Consider the following 4,730-nt stretch of genomic DNA (forward strand, 5'->3'; position numbering starts at 1 on the left):
GTACGTCTTTAGCTTAAACTTCAAAATCTCATTGCAAGAAAGTGAACTTAAACCCTTCAAGAAGTAATTTTGAGCATCTTCATCACCATATTTGCAATCATAATGTGCTTTTGAGCAAACGCATTAACGTAATGCATAAGGTCCCCTCGCTACTTTAACTACCGCAGCTCTGCGTGAAGTCTCAGACCAAGATCATCCAGCAAGTACTCCTTATGGATACGAGATCCCATCTTGGTCCAACTTTTAGTCTGCCCTTTTTTAACACACACCTAGCACCACCAAGTTTTGGCATGATCAGTGAGAAAGGATTGCACACACGTAACTTTCATACAATCATTTACATCTGCCGTTGTGAAATATTTTTCCATATCGTAGACCCAGCCTTCCAAAACCTAATAGTCCCACATGCCTCTGAAATTGGGTGGTTTTGGAGGCTTGAACTTTGAAACTCGTGCAACTGGGGGCAGTTGCAGAACTTCATCATCCTCAAAACTTGAAGAGGAGTCCAGTTGCTTAGGTTTAATTGGTTTAGCTACCTTAGCTTCTTTCTTCCTTTTCTTGTTCTCCTTCTTCAATTTGCGAACTTCCCTTCACAAATTCTCTATCTCAACTTCCTAAGCCATACACTACAGTGTTGTAACATTTTGCTCTTCCTCTTCTGACTCAATCCGCCTCTTCTGCAACATCTTTAGTAGGAGTTTCCTCCTCTTGATTAGCCCGTCTAGAGGTTTCAGCATCATCAACACAGTTCCTTTTCACCATCCTGCTAGCTGCATGCATGCCTCTATCAGTAATTTAATATGCATATAACATTCTTACCGAATGGTGCAATCTAATTAATCCTACATAGGTCATTTCAGATCTACTACAAAAGTCTCTGCGTATGCAACTTGAGTCAGAAAATCTGACAAAAGTTGGATAAGAATTGCTGAGATAATTCCTCTAATACCAAATGTAGTGCACATGAATTTTGAGCCAAACTCCAAGCCCGTTGCACTACAAAATAAAGGTTTGGTACAATCCCACGAGCATTAGCTCCCCGTATCCAACACCTCCATGCAAAATAGTGTTAGACAGAGTTTGTCACAATTTTGGCATACTGGTGGCCTAACATGAGGAGGAGGGTACCCCACTGACTAAAGCAATGTGGAGCTTGGGCTTAGACCCAAGCCGGATGCAGAACAAAGAGCGACATAGCTTAGCGGGAGCCAAACTAATGTCTCAAGTGGTCGGACATGCATTCCAACCACTATCCCTATTATACATTTAGAACCCATACCTCCCCCCCCCCCCCGAGGAACACACACTTTAGGCTTTCACTCTAAACCTCCTTTAGTACCAGGAGTTAGTCTCTGGGATAAGCTCGAAACTTACTAAATATGGAATGTCTTTAGATTGTGAATTTAGACACGAGACAAACACCATTGTGTTCAAGCCAATCTCTACATTCCATAGATGTGCCAAATGAATGAATCTAGACACTTTCCATAAATAACATTTGGGACCGAAATGAGACTAATACAAAAGGTATGATAGCGAGGGTGTTTGGCAAACACAGTAAGCTATCATATAACGATATTGAGGGGCTATACTCAATATCGAGGGGGTTCCCAACACTAGCAAGTGCAAGTCAGCAAATGAGTTTGTCTAACTAAGTCAAATATGCTTAACAAATAACATATAGGAATTTTGTCCTTATGCTCATTTGATCAAGTGCACACGTAATGACTAGTTTCTCAACTAGCTTGGGTGGAGACCATAAAAAGTACTAACAATACCGACCTTCTGCTATCGTGGTAGTAAAGAAAGAGTGTCTATAAAGACTGACCGACAAGTATCTTTCGATATTCGAAGTTATATTTGCGACATTAACTAAATGACAATTTAAGATTTCCTTCCTTAAAGCTCTATTTCGTTAAAGTGGGAATTGTCATTATCCCACTTGTAAAATAAAGTTTCCAAACCTTTATATAGTATATAAATATAACAAAATTCAACTGTATTGAGGCACATGCCATTTTATTTTAAACAAGGAAATGTCTACTCAATCACTTCTCTTCCCCCTGCCACTGCTTCACCTCTCTTTTCTCCTTGTCATCGTCGTCCAATTTCTTTCCATCCTTTTAATATTGGCTCAGTTGCTCCGAGTCTAGGTGGAGCCCAAGTCCCCATTCAATCTTTACTTTCCCCTTATTAATAAAACAACTTCGTAGACTTCCAATAACATGTTGTAACACTTCTAGTATAATGCAAATCCTCTCAAAGAATTGTCTTTTAATATTAATACAATGGCATGGAACCCCATGCCATAATAAGTTACATTTTTAAATAAATACATGCCATCTCAGACTGTTATTTTTTGCCTCCAACGCCTATACAATAATCTTGGAATTTCATCACTCTCCACACTATTAGGATTTAAACCCAATAGAAATGCCATCTCTTCTCTAATACGTCCACGCTCACGTTCAGTGGTCGAAGAACCCATCCGGTTGAGCAGATTATGGAGATACGGATAGTGCTTGGCTAGACAATATACATGCCATAAATGATGACTGGTGTCTGTCCGATCAAATGGCTTCTGATATACCGTTCCATCTGCCATTTGGTTGATTTCTGTAGCCACCTCCTGGACTGGCCGGTTCTCTATCACCATCGCTTCAAGCCGTTTTGCAAGGTCCCCCAGAACATACGGTTTCTTCTCCCTAGTTTCCATACTGCAAGAGATGGGGTGCACTGCATATGTGTGCGTGTTCGCTGCAGTTTTAATCGGCGAGTCATCGATGATGAGGATTTCACTTGACCTAGCAGTCCGGTTCATCACTACAGCCTCTGGCTTGACGAAGATGGGCTTGCTACCCCTCACATGGACCATAGTCAAGCAATCCTCTTGTGTTAGGAGAAAGTCAAATGGTAATATTACTCGCGTTTGATCGTGCATCATCTGTAGCAACGTTAATGCATTGTGGCGCATCATGGATGTCCAAACTCCCAATTGCAAATTGAACCCGGCCCTCTGTTTTAAGTGTCGCATGGTCATTATTAGATCCCGCAGTTTCTCCCGTGTGATTAATGTGAATCTGTCTCTTTTGACCAACTTGCGACCGCAGGCTTTGGAGGGTGTAGTGACATTCGAGGACGAGCCACGCTCATGGGAGAAAAGGACACCGTTCAGATCAAAAACGATACAGTACTTTCGCTGTGACTCTGAAATGAAATGCGTCAGCATAAAAAATGGTACAAGTCAATTTTACCATCTACAATATTAGCGAATGGTGCTCCCGATGGTCGTTCAGAGGGTTTTGGTCGAGGAAACGTGAAGGGCGGAAATACTCTCCTCTGCAATGTGGGGTCAATCGCATCCGATGGCGTGTGGGCACATGCCATTTCAGCTGTAGACTCTGGTACAACTGGCTCAACAATGGCATGGGGTGGTTCCGATGGCGTGTGATCACACGCCATTTCAGCTGGTGCCTCCGTTGGCAAAGTGGACATGACCGAACAGGCAGCAGGGGCGGTGTAGGGTGGTTCCAACGGCGCCTAGTCAGACGATTGGGCACACGTTGAGTCCGTTGGAAATGAGGATACGACCGGCTCGGCGGCTGGGGCGGCCTCATGCGGGTCCAATGGCGCCTGGTCACCGTCAATTGGATACGTGGACAAGATTGACTCAGTGGTATGGGTAGCATCAAGTGGAGCGTGGTCAGCTTGCTTGGCATTGATATGGATAGTAGCCTCCACCAGCTCTGATGACTCTTGCAGGCAAGTAGAGTCCACTGGCGGATCCATATGTAAGCAACCAAAGGGAACGACTCGAGAGACGATCCATGGGGTTCAAATATAGAGGGAAAGGGCCCATGAATAAAAGTGCACCCCCTTTTCCAATCGGTTAAGGGTCTTGGGATATTTGGGGTTAAGCGTCCTTGGGTTTGAATAGTACTGGGCTGGGTGACCTCCCGGGAAGTCCAAACTCAGGAGCTTACATTTGGTATCGGAGCGGTCTCGGGTCCGACTCTGTTGGTTGGCTAGGGGAATCACACCACATGTTGATTGACATCTGGCTGGTCCAGTTTGCTCCCGCTGGGCTCAACCCGAGGGGTAGGGTGTCAAGAGAGCGAGGCTCTCGGGAGAGCTGCGGCTCTCAGCTTCCGTTCACGAGGGCGTGAACTTGCAGGGAAGCGTGGTGGATTGTAAGCAACCAAAGGGAACGACTCGAGAGACGATCCATAGGGTTCAAATATAGAGGGAAAGGGCCCATGAATAAAAGTGCACCCCCTTTTCCAATCGGTTAAGGGTCTTGGGATATTTGGGGTTAAGCGTCCTTGGGTTTGAATAGTACTGGGCTGGGTGACCTCCTGGGAAGTCCAAACTCAGGAGCTTACATTTGGTATCGGAGCGGTCTCGGGTCCGACTCTGTTGGTTGGCTAGGGGAATCACACCACATGTTGATTGACATCTGGCTGGTCCAGTTTGCTCCCGCTGGGCTCAACCCGAGGGGTAGGGTGTCAAGAGAGCGAGGCTCTCGGGAGAGCTGCGGCTCTCAGCTTCCGTTCACGAGGGCGTGAACTTGCAGGGAAGCGTGGTGGATTGTAAGCAACCAAAGGGAACGACTCGAGAGACGATCCATAGGGTTCAAATATAGAGGGAAAGGGCCCATGAATAAAAGTGCACCCCCTTTTCCAATCGGTTAAGGGTCTTGGGATATTTGGGGTTAAGCGTCCTTGGGTTTG

This window comes from Selaginella moellendorffii, unplaced genomic scaffold (genome assembly GCF_000143415.4).
Source record: "Selaginella moellendorffii unplaced genomic scaffold, v1.0 SELMOscaffold_1, whole genome shotgun sequence".
Taxonomy (NCBI): domain Eukaryota; kingdom Viridiplantae; phylum Streptophyta; class Lycopodiopsida; order Selaginellales; family Selaginellaceae; genus Selaginella; species Selaginella moellendorffii.